This window comes from Podarcis tiliguerta (genome assembly GCF_965153285.1).
Source record: "Podarcis tiliguerta genome assembly, chromosome: 5".
NCBI lineage: Eukaryota > Metazoa > Chordata > Lepidosauria > Squamata > Lacertidae > Podarcis > Podarcis tiliguerta.
The window spans coordinates 45,342,606-45,355,778 of NC_139538.1; positions in this window are offsets into that span (position 1 = coordinate 45,342,606).

The window sequence follows — 13,173 nt, forward strand, 5'->3', positions numbered from 1 at the left end:
AATTAATCAATCTCTGTCAATTTGCACAGCTTCACTCCACATGGTTCCAGTTTTCAGCCTGTCAAATTCATCTCCTTGGCAAACACGGGGAAAGTAACTGCTTTTGTGCTATATGGTTCATTGTGTTGTGCTCCATGAGCTGACTAGTTTTCGTTATGCTTTGTGGTTCCTAATTAGAGATATTTGTAGGGCTTAGGGAGGCTAGACAGAGTGAAGGTGAGATAAAGTGCTGTCCCTTTAAGTGCTAAATGACCCCTCAACCATTTCAGAAGGCTGTCTAAATGTAAAAAGAAGAGTAAATGCAGAACTAGTCTTGCCAATTCATCTGGCTTGATAAATGCTGTCATTCAACCCTCATTTCTGTCAACACTTTTACGTGAAAAATATTTATCTTTAACCTCTTCTTAAAAAGCAAAACAAAAATCAAGTAGGCTGTATTCTTTCACAAGCAAAGGGGGAAACTTCAATTCTTGAAATAATTTAGTTTCCAAATAAAGTTCAAAATGTGGTAGATGTCAGATTTCCCATGTGGGAAAGGAGTTACCATACTTTTCCATCTGTAAGACGTCACCATGTATAAGACGCCCCCTATTTGGGGGGACTCAGATTTAAGAAAATGGAGGGAGATGGCATGGGAGGGTTACCCAGAGTTGCTGAGCTTTCTTTAGGGGGGATTGCCAAAAAACACCCACCCGCATGCATAGCAAAATCAGCCTCCTGTCTGTCCCATCACCAGCAGAAGATGCCAATCGCCCGCCCAACTGCTGGAGCGTCAGCCAATCAACACCACCCATTGATGCAGCAACCAATAACATGCACAATGGCTGCTGACAGCCATGGAAACAACCAATCAAACGTCCACCCTATGTGCTACCCATGTATAAGATGACCCCCACTTTTTAGCATGATTTTTAAAGGAAAAAACATAGTCATACACAGAAAAGTATGGTAATTAGGCAAATATAATGGCAATCAGAACATAGGAACATAATACGAGCCTGCTGGATCAGGCCAGTGGCCCATCTAGTCCAGCATCCCTTTCTCACAGTGGTCAACCACAGCTGCCTGTGGGAAGCCTGCAAGCTGGACGTGAGCACAACAGCTATGCCTGCCTGTGTTGCCCAACAAATGGTATTCAAAGGCCATAAAGCCTCTGACAGCTGAGGTAGAACATAGCCAGTCTAGGTAGCATGTTCTCTGATTGGCTGTGTAGTTTTGGGGGAGCTTTTTTCTCTGTTTGGTTGAATGTCTCACTGCTATATACAAGATCTTAACGAAGAAAGACAAAACCTGTCTTTTCCTTTCTCTTTAAATGATGCACTGTTTTAGTTCAGCTTGATAATTAAAGTGTTATTAGGACTCTTTGATATCAATTCTGTCCATGTTATTTAAGTGACCTTACTAGCACATGGCTGGGTCAGAAAGGGCTACACTTTTCCACCCCATCCTCTGCAATCTCAATTAATGTAGACTACTCAGCACCTGTTCTCAAAAAAGGAAAATCCAGAGATGTAGTTGTTCTCTATGTGATTAAAGTGATACACAGTTTAACTCTCTACGATAGATCTCCCCAAACCTGGGACTGTCACTAGTTTTGTGAATGTTTTGTAATATATATTACCACTAACAAACATGTTTTTGATGTGATACAGTTTTAAGCATTTTTAAAACTATTATAGGGAAAAGGGTGCATACTTACGTGCTAGGTTTATTCCTTTAGGAAGCAAATCTCTTCCTTTTTTAGAGTGTTCATTCTCCATATTTCCTTTTTAAAGCATGGGGGGGGGAATCTGTAGAAGAGGACAAGAATTAAAATGAAAAAGGATCTAGAATCATTTTGACTGAAAGGAAAGAAATATTTGTACATTATTCATCGCATTCTGGGTTATTCATCAAAAGTTTCATTCTTCAGCTAAAGCATTTTCCTTATCTTAAAGCCACTGACATGAATACATATCACCCAGGTTGAAAAGATTGAATTACATTTCTCTTGCTGTGGCTAAAATTCATGGCAGCTCAAAGCCTGGGTTGGTCCCTAGGTGTGCCAAGCTAACAAATTTTATGACCTCCCCCCACACTTTCCCAGAGAACAACGCTAACAGGGTTTGTCTCTTCATTGTGCTACGGAGATGATTGAAAATGTGCTGCTATATAGCTTGATAAAAGACCTTTGCTATATAAAAAAGAGAGTAACTTTGTCATTTGAGAGTATTACCCGTGGGATTTCAGAGCACTAGGCAGTCAGCAGTCTTTTTCTTCTGGCCCCAAACAAGAAGGCGTTTCCATAGCCGAGTCCCATGCATAAGTGAAAGAGAGTCTATTCTGATATATACCTGTGCTTCTTGTGACAAACTGAAGTCCTTCTCTCCCTCTCTCCTTCTCTGTGCATGTGTGTCTTTCTCTCTCTTGGCATGCTACCCCCTACCCCACCCTCTTCAGTGCATCACCATTGTTGCTCCCACAGCTCACCACATCTGGCTGTTGGGCTGGATAGAGAACCAGCACTCCCTCCATGGCACTGCCTCTTGACAGGTGAGTGGGTTTGGAAGCATGCTGAAAGTGCCCTACACATTTCCACACAGCTCATTTTCGCCCCTGCCTTGATTTGATGCAAGCCCCTGTTTAGGCAGGAATCAGCTCCACTCAGAAGCTCCAGTCAGGAGCTCCCAAGTGGAGGCTATTCTTGTGGGCCTTGGTTTGGGCACCAAATCTGAAAGCCACCAAATGCAAATTCTGCTTGCAGAGGAACAATCAGGAATGCATGCTAAGGCTCCTGATTGTTCCTTTCCAGTTACAGATTAAACTGCCCCAGAGCTAATGCCATATGATATCAGGTATGGGACTTGGGGAGCGGGGAATGGCCTTACAGGCCGATGACATACATGTCTTAGTCAGAAGTAAGGCCCACTTCGTTTAGTGGGGCTTGCTATCAAGTAAGCATATATAGGATTGCAGCTTTGGTGTTGTAAACCTATTGTAAATGCTTTACTGAAAATTGTGGTGGTGCAACATTTCTTCTGGAGTCCTACGACCAATATACTAGCATGCTTGTATACCAAGCATAGGCAAACTCGGCCCTCCAGATGTTTTGGGACTACAACTCCCATCATCCTTGACCACTGTTCTTATTAGCTAGGGATGATGGGAGCTGTAGTCCCAAAACATCTGGAGGGCTGAGTTTGCCTATGCCTGTTGTATACAATAAACAATTGTATGACCTGTATTGCATTGTCTTCATTGGCAGAGAGATGTAAAATCTGAAGCATCATTCTATTTGTTGAAGAGCTAATGGGACAACCAAAACTCATAGTTTTATACTGTAGGCCTGAGATAACAAATTACTTGTCACTCACTCACTTTTAAAATGTCTGAATGGTGTGTGTGTGTGTGTGTGTAATCCTATACCTTACACTTCCTCTTACACTTATACTTTACACTTCCTCTTACCCCACACAGAGATTAACTGATAGATGCCCAACCCAGGAAAAGGCTACAGCTCAATGGCTGAGAAGATGCAGAAGGCCTCAGGTTCAATCACTGGTATTTCCAGTCAGTGCCAGGGTAGTGGGAACTCTGCCTGAAACTCAGGAGTGTTGCTGCCAGGCTGTGTAGATAATACCAATCTGATTGGACAATGGGCTGACTCAGTATAAGGCAGATTTCTATGTTCTTCTTTGACTTCAGAACACTACACAATTTGATATGAGGCTTGGGCCAATTTCTTTCTATTTCTTTTAGTGCATTTTTCATTCAGTTACTCTGACTGTGGCTAACACAGCAAATAGGCCACATTTCTGTCAGTGGCAACCCATCCTAGTTTTCTAAAACTATAAATCTGTGTTTGCATTTTTTCCCCTGTTAGGAGAAAAATGTGTATAAAATATTTGTGAAGTTTTTTTCCTCCCCAGCTCCCAGAATATAAAAGTTTAAAGGATGAATATTATTATTTTTATTTCAATTTCACTTAAACCAAGTGCTATGAGGCAATTTTGCTCACATATTGCTTTTCCCAGCGGCTTCATTAATAACCCTCTGTAAGAGCTTTTGTGTCACCAGCTTAAGAGCAGCCACCTGGGTCACACATCACTCTAGTTTTCACTCAATAGTAAGAGGAATGTTTGATGATCATGGCTGAGTTGTCCATCAATCTTTAGCAACATGCAAGTGATGAGAAAACGGGCAGCTGAAATTTTTTACAAAGGCTGAGCTATGACATGTCAAGGACAACAGGCACTTGATGAAGACAAGGAGAACCTTGGAAAATGAGAATAAAGCAAAAACTCCACAAACATGCTGGTTTCGGCTATCTTGTCTCAAAATAAGTAAAAATGACAAATATTTTAATACTGGAAAATATTCCTCGTTTGCAAGATATCAGATTTGTATCAAACCTGTTTACTGTAAGAAGTAAAAAAAGCATAATTGCAAAAAGTTGGATTAAGTTTGAGGAGACAGACAGGGTGGTGAATTGAAATAATGAAAGCTGCATTCCTAAATTGTACTAACTCTTCTTCGCATCACTAAACGCAACTAATATGAAGTAGGCAGAAGCATCTGGAGTTTTCAAGCATAGAAATAATGTACCACACCCACCTTTGGACGAAGTTCCAGGACGATAGCCAGATACAAAAGAAGAGAGAGAGGCCCTACACCTTCAATGGTTGTGTAGAAGAGTGAATTTCAGCAGGTGTTGCTTGTCAGGTAACTAGTGGGGAGAGCCAGGTGGTGTCATTAGGGATAAACAAATCTGTCAGCTTCTCTTAGTTTCTCATTTGTCGAGTTTTCAGTTTCATCCTGCACATTTCCACACCAGTGTGCTTAAAAAAAAACAACACCTATGAAAATTCATCAGCATTTAAGTGCAAATTTCTCCTGCTATACTCCTGTTTGTATGCAATGTTTCCTAACAGAAAAGATTTTTGCAAAGCAAATCCCCCCCCCCAGATAATGCATTTTTGTATGTTGTGTTCACTAATATCTTTAGCTACACTGTACCCTAGCATAAGTAGATTGCAAAATTCCTAGAAATGAGAATGTCAAAGAATGGTCGTATTTTGTTTCATGTATTGTTTTGGAAAAGGCAAAGCAATTCAGTTAGTTTTAAATGTGAAATTAACTGTAGTTTGCTTGAGAGAGCAGCATGCAAGACACACCTGCTCAAGCTGCTGCTTCTACACAAGTATTAAAGGTACAGGAGCCCCCCCTTTTTTTGCACCTATTCTAATCACATGAAGATGTTGGGAACAGGGCTGGCCTGCACACCTCCAGCCTTCTACACACTTTTTGCCCTTGCATGTTTAGGCTAAAGAGGGCTATAGACTGGCATGGCTGAAGAAGTAATGAATGTCTTACAAGATCAGTAACACACTGATAGATGACATGAAAACAGTCATTACTGCAAGAAATTCAAATATCTGAGTCAAATATTCAAAATGTATTTCACTGGATCCTTCTGAATGAACTCTTCTAAACATTAATCATTTTCTGAACTCTTCTGAACATTAACCATTTTCACAATGGAAGTTTTTTGGCCCCAATATTCTTGATGTAGATTTTGGATATAGCTGAGACCCGATTTGGCTTCTACTCTTAGCTTTTTAGCATTTTATATTTTCCTACTCATTTCCTACCTACCACTCCCCTGCACCACCACTAATTTCCTATGCAAACTTCAAGATCCATCTTCAAATACCATGCACTCTTTTTTGTTTTATTCTCCTTGCAGAAGCCATAAGCATCAGACATTGGGTTGAAGTCTGATGTTCTTTTGACCATTCTACTAAAAACTCATAACTCTGGCAGCTTTATTCCATTTTCCATAAATGTGTTTTTATTGTAGACTTGAGCAATTATGGCAGCCGTGTAGTGTCAGATGTATAATACAAATGGCATCTTGAGTGCCTGCATTCATTTTCTTAACAAGCTTCACATGCAGAAATTACAAATCTCCCATTAAACTGGTGTTAACACTGACAACAGTAGTTATATAAAACTTCAACAGCAGGGTTGTTACATGTGTAATAAATCAGGCTGTTTCCTCTCGGAAAAAATCCCTGTATATATCCTCAATGGCTATGTACTAATGGTTACATTTGCTACTCACTACTCTCCCACACAGCCCATCTAGAACAATTATCTTCACTGAATTTATTGCTGTCTTTAAGAGATGAAACATTTGAAAATAAGCTTCATGTGATATATCTTTTGCTGGGTTGTAGGTGAGACTGAATGTTTGAATACAAAGCTAGAATGTCCAGGGAGAAGCTTATTGTTTAGCTGTCTCCCCTGGCATGATGCCTATGTACACGCAGAACATTTAAATATACAACTCTTGCAGTCTTAAATAACATCACCATTAAAACTTGCCCAGCATTATTTATTTCAGGTGCATCCTCCCACAGGTGTTACTGCAGCTGCTCCATAAGTAGCCTTCTCCTGCAGATGTTACAGAACCCATGAGAAGGTTGCCATGGAGCCAGAAGTGGTTGGTGGAGCAGGCCAGCTGCACTACCTGACCTCCCATCATCAGTGTTGCTGTGGTGTACCAAAAGGGAAAGGGGTAGGGGCAAGGTAACAGTGGTGTTAGTTCTAGACAAAGGCATCAGAAGAGCCAATTCAGCATTCCCACCAGTGAGTTTGCACCACACTGCCCATGCCACCATCTCAAACCTGCAGGTATACCACAATGATGCCTGTGATGGGAGGTTAGGTATGCGCCACTGCTGCACAGAGCACAGCAGAATCATCTTTCTTCCTTCCTTATTAATCTAATTCAGTCTTCCCCAGCCTATCATTCAGATATTCTGGACTACAGTTTCCATCCTCTCTGACCATTGACCATGCTAATGGGAGTTGGAGGCCCAAATATATGCATGGGAGCAGTTGGGGAAAGCCTGAAATAAAATATAGAAGAGTTTCTTCTTTCCTACTCCTCCCTGCTTTGGGTTTCCTAACCTTGGCTTCAGCACTAATTTATGTGGCTTATATTTACCCACATGTAATAAAATATGTAGGTTAGTTATTTGCTGAACCTTCACACCAACCAATAAATAGGTTTATGGTGAACCCTCGTGTACTTTGCTGTTGTCACATTTTAAGGAATAGAACTTTCTGACTATTTTTCAACAGCTTGCAAATTTTTATTGAAGCCATTTTTCATACCCTTTATCTTTGCAACTAACAGTGCAGGTTTTGTGAAAGGTTCTTAGAGGGCAGGAAATATTAGAATAATTTGTGAATCTCATTTTTAAAAGCACCCGGGAGAGGAGTGGATGGGAAGAACAACTAGCTTTCCTTTACATCAGATTGCCAATACCATACTGCTCCCATACTGTTTGCAATGTCAAGATGCTGCGGAACAATGATGTAAGAAATGCACTTCTTTTGATTTTTGTCAATGTCTTTCAAATGTATGCTGATCTATGACATTTGCCATACAGAGTAGTGCATGTGCTGAAAAGGAAATTAGCATGTAAAGCAAGTGGCTACCTTTACCACTTTTAACAGCTACGGTCGCAATTGGAGAGGTGGGATTTGGCCATTGTTTTGGGATTTCCAGCCCTGACTATATATTTATTTAAAATATGTACAGTCCATCTCTAATTAAAATAATAACAAAGTTCAGTTCAAAACAACAACTGAAAAACAATCCATGGTGCAATAAAAACAATCCAGTAAAAACAGCATATCACAGTTAAAGTAGACCCTTCAACTGGTATTAGACACTGTGAGTAAATTGTAAGGCATTGCACAGAACCACCCAAATCCATCCCATGGCCCAATCTGTGGACCCCAAATCAGTCCAATTTGCCCTCTACCACCACCCACCCCATCCTCAAATAATTCAGGAGCAGGTCTATGGCTCCTGTTGTTGGTGCTGATATAATATTAAACTGCCCACTATGTCTGCATGTGTGTAGGAATCCAATCCTTTGTCTCAAGAGGCAAAATGTCTTAGAATGGTCTCGAGTTATAACACTGGCTGTTTTAACACTTGGCTGCTGGTTTGACCCTGCACACCTCAGTTGGGGATTCCATCTGTTTTGTATTCTGTGGACTCCTTTGGATTCTTCTAAAGCGACACATTCTAGGTGAGATTTTCAATATTAACTATATATAAAGAGCTTCACACATGAGGGCCTAATAATGTGAAAGACCCTCTTCCCCTTTCTGTCTCTACTGGGAATTTAAGACAGATTGGGAGGAGATTACTCTCAATACCATGCTATTACCAGAAGCAATCTATAGACAATCTCTTTTTTCAGTCAAAAGACATCTTTTATTGAACTCCATGCTTGTTGGCTAAAAAAGTTTCTTTTTGATATCATTCATTCTCCCTCTCTCTCTCTCTCTGCACACATGGCTAGCTGTCCTTTTGGTACTAGTGTGCCTTTATTAAAAATGATTCCTGCATTAGTGTTTTCAGGAGAGAAAAGGACATCACAGACGTGGGCTTAGTTTGTCCGTTCACAAAATACATTTCTCTTTTCTTCAGCCACCCCACCTTTCCTTGGATATATGCTTGTGTGGACAAAATATTTGTTGGACAAATATACTGTGTGAACTGGGCTATCATATGGCTAAATCATCCAGGTGAAACTTCTGAAAAGCAGTGAAAGCAGAAACACACAGGTATTGGCAGAGGTGCCAACTTCTGGGAAAGATTGTGGGGGCCCACGCAACATCACAAGGAGCCAGGGGGCTGAGCCAAATATGGTGGCAGCATGATCCCAGTGGCTGGCAGCCCCTGTCTCCCCCCCCCCCACACACTACACAAGGAAAAGACAGGGAAAACCAGCAGCAGGAGCCACTGATCACCAAAGCTGCACTATGACCAGCATTCACCCTCCTCTACTCTCTGAACAATAGGGAGGGGCTCAAAAATAATTGGGTATGTATGCAAAGTGCATCAGCTCCTGGGATGGTACCTATGGGTTTTGGTCTGATTCGGTCATGTAGTATTATTTGTGTTTGTTCAAGAAGGAACCCATGTGTAGATCAGGTGTTAAATCCTTAAGTGGGAAAATCAAAAGTAGGAGCGGCTCTTACTTCTTTTCCTGCTTCTACTGTGAAGTCAAAAATTGGTCTCACGTATTTCACTCAAAAACTTCAGGAACTCAGGAATTGACTTGTGGTTGAGCTTCACAAGTTCCATATCAGCTACAGAAGTGGAAAATACATGTGAGTTGTTCATTATTCTCCTTTGGTAATTTCTTTGCAATCTCTGAATTGGCTCTGGTAAAGCCTGTAAAATTGTTAACCTTTTACAATCATGTTTTAGTCTGAAATTTAATTAAGGCCCGATGAGACCACATTAATCCCTTTGATCTTGTGCTCATGAGTGAATGCTGGCTTTAGATAATATTGCACCTGAAGGAAAAAGTAATGTGACCCCTTCCATTATGGATTTGGTTGGTGGTACGCTAAAATGGAAAGCATCATCCCCACTGATTTTTTCCACTGCGTGAAATTAAAGTCTCATTGTATGACCAGCCCACTTACAAGTAGCTAATCTGTCTCAGTAAATTTTAACTTGTCTTAATGTGCTTTTACCTTTCTATGTGCAGAGGATTCAACAGCTATTTTTCTTTTCATTTAAAAAAAAATGTTGCTAGGATGGGAAGTGAGGCCTAGCTTTATATCAGCACATAAGTACATGTGTGAACCCAACCTGCAGTTAATAGCAAAGTTAACATCATCAAATAATCACAGCATAGATGCTGCATTGATCCAAAGAAAGGGAGGTGAACAGAGGAAGAGGCACTATACAATCTGAGGAGGGCGAGTGATGTGCCGACATTGTGTAATCACCAGAATAATTACTTCAGGAACAATAACTGCTTAGATTTAAGGTATTATAGCACAAGCCTAGGGCAATTTCTCCATCAAACTAACTAAAGGCTGTTTTAGATTTCTTTCAAAAAGACTGCCAATCTCAGAGTATTAAGAGAGTATCAGTGGTACTGAACTTCCAAGAAAATCAGTAGACTTTGTGCCACTTGAATACTTCAAAAAGTGGGGTAAACACAATGGGAACTATTTTTTTTATCCTGTGAACCACCCTGAGATCTTCAGATGAAGGGTGGATTAATTAATAATAATAATAATAATAATAATAATAATAATAACAACAACAACGTAGATTAGGGTGGGAAAACTTTTTAGCACAGGGAGGCAAATCTTTCTCTCCCTGTACTCCATGGGCCAACTTTCTTGGATGGATTGGGACACCAGCTTGCCAATCTGATATCATCATGATGTCAGAAGACTGACAGGGTGGCAGTCCCGCTCACCTGTCAAAGTTGATCCACAGGGTTGTGGGGGAGAGATCTGCAAAGCAGCACTCAGTGCAACACAACTGTACTCTCTGCTCCCCAGCTGAGTGGAGAATTCAGTGCTGCTGTCTGCAGGGTCTGTTTTGCCAATACATTTCAAACAGGGAATATGCTTTGAAGTAGCACCCAGCATGACTGAACCATCACCTCCCTGCCCATCAGCTGACACCATCCAGTTATATCAACTAATTGACAGGTGGATCTGGTTGGAGGGGAAATACCTTGAGGGCCAAACTGGGCCTCTTGGTGGGCCTAGATTGGCCCGCAGAATAGAGGTTCCCCATTTGTGGCATAGATTAATACCTGGAGTTAATGTCTGTCAGTATTAGTAATGTCTATTACATTTTCAGTACCATTTGGAATAGTGAAATGGATTAACTAATCTGAAGTATGACTTTTATTACAAAGAGATGTTCAGTAATGTTCAACCTCTTTAAGAGATGTTTTGTCTCCAGGCTAGCACTAAAGCTCTGCACAGATGAAAAAAAATCTGTGTAGAATCAATGTGTATACATTGGTGGGGGTAATGGCAGTTCCTGCCTCTGATTTCTACATGTTACTTTGCTCTTCTGCACAGAAGCTTGTTTGCTGTTTTGTGCAAGGAGGGTGATGGTGATCCATTCTCCATGTTTTTGGTAATACAGTGGTACCTCGGTTTAAGAACAGCCCTGTTTACAAACTCTTCGGTTTACGAACTCTGCAAAACCGGAAGTAGTGTCCCGGTTTGTGAACTTTACCCCAGTCTATGAACGGAAGCTGAACGGTATAAGTCCACCAGTGGCAGGAGGCCTCATTAGGGAAAGCACACCTCGGTTTAAGAATGGTTTCGGTTTAAGAACGGACTTCCGGAACGGATTAAGTTAGTAAACCGAGGTACCATTGTACACCGGTTTTCTTCTTCTGTGCAAGGCTTCAGCTTGAACAATATTCCAGTTGCTTTCACTGGGATGTGCTTTTTGTGTATGCACATATTGCGGGTTGGTGTTCATAATAATTGCATGCCATTACATAAGACGCAAAACACTATATTCAATAAAAAGAAAATTATTAAATACACACAGCTCAAGAATGTCCCAAATATAACTCTCTTGTCCAGCTTCAGCATGACAAAATTCATGAACTCAAGCCTTAGCCTCAATAAGAACCTGATTTTATTTTGGGAATCCACATAGCTGACTTCAGCACATCTAGAACAGCCAGTTACAACCTCATAAGGACATAACTGTGGAGAAATAAAACTGGGACTAAATTAGATACTAAATTAGATGTACCTACTGTAGTCTGTGGTTGAAAGTGGCAGTCACCTTCATCAGCCTATTTTAAGCAAAGCCACTTTCAGGGGTTATCCTGAGATCTAGCAGGTCCTAGATGTTTTGCTATGGGACTCCATTTTGGTACGCTTCTTCTTGATTCAAGACGGCTACAAATGGAAAAGGGCAAGAAGTTCAGTAGGCAAGTGTGATGAACATCCCTTCAAGGCAAAAACTCTCAAGGAAGGCACAAAGCAGGCCCGATGCAAGCCTACTCCTAGGGGCTAAGGTCCCTTCACCTCCCTCAATAAAATATTTGAGGGGGCTGCCACCCAGGTTTATGGCCATTGCCATTCAAAGGGGGGGGGGTCACATGATGTAATCAATTATGCAGGGCAGGGCTTACCTCCCCCCCCCATTATTTTTTATTCAAGTTGGCATGCCTGATGTGAGGTGTGTGGCTGGGCAGGGGTTGTAGCCTGTGGAGAGTCTCAAGGACCAGAATGAGAGGCTGGAATAGCCATATTTGGCCCCCTACCCTGAACCCATCCCTTCCCTAAGATACCTCATGGTGACTTTTCTGCCTCAAAAATGGCAGTAGAGATAGACTTTCGTTCTTTACTCTTTCCAGATTACGGTATATTTTTATTCCTTCATAACTAAGAAACTACTACAGCTTTATGCTGTAGTAACTTATCTTTAGCAGCCAGCAGCCCTTTAAAGCAGCACAGTGTCGTTCTGAAGGCTATAATCCTACCCTGTATAATTGCTGAACTGGACAAATTTAAAGCATCCCGTTCATAATGTTTGAATATAGCTAATAGATTTGTTGCTTCCCAAAATGATGTTTTATACCCTCCAAGAAGAACCTTTCACCTACACAGTTATGTGTTGTTGTTCTCCTGTAAGGGCCTGTCAAATTAATAAACACCATAATCACATCGAGATCCTGGTCAATTTTATGAGGTAGAACCCTCTACGCTCCTTCATATCTCAAGGGAGAAATTTAGAACTTCATTAAAGCCACGGCAGCTTAAAAGGCTTCATCTGCATTCAGAAGCGAAAATGTCATAAAACATTCATAACCTCCATGCATTAGCACATCCTAAACTAAAATACAATTACATCAAGTCTGAGACGGGAGTCTGCTGCTAAAATAAAAATAAATAAATAAATTCCTAGGCCAACATTTCTCTCAAATTTTAATGACAACAGCAGTAACACTGCTGGTTTTAAAATGCCAAATAGAAATCATTAAAAAAATATGCCTCGAAATTACCACAGCTGAAAACAAGAGGAGACACTAAACTTGTTTTACCTTGGGATCATCTAAGCAATTGATTACCTTTTCTGTTTCTTCTCTGGGCTCTAGGAATAATGGAACATAAATATTCTGATCCTAGAATTGGGTTGCATTTGTGTTAGTGGTTTTGCAAATCTGCCACCCATGCACACTCATACAGAGCTTGGTTTTGCTGTATGGCTGGCAGAGGTGACCCAGAAACTGCCATTTCATTGGACCAAGCTCTACTGCCCATGATAAAATGTGGGACACCAGCTCCCTTTTGGAGTTTGGTTCTCACTCAAAA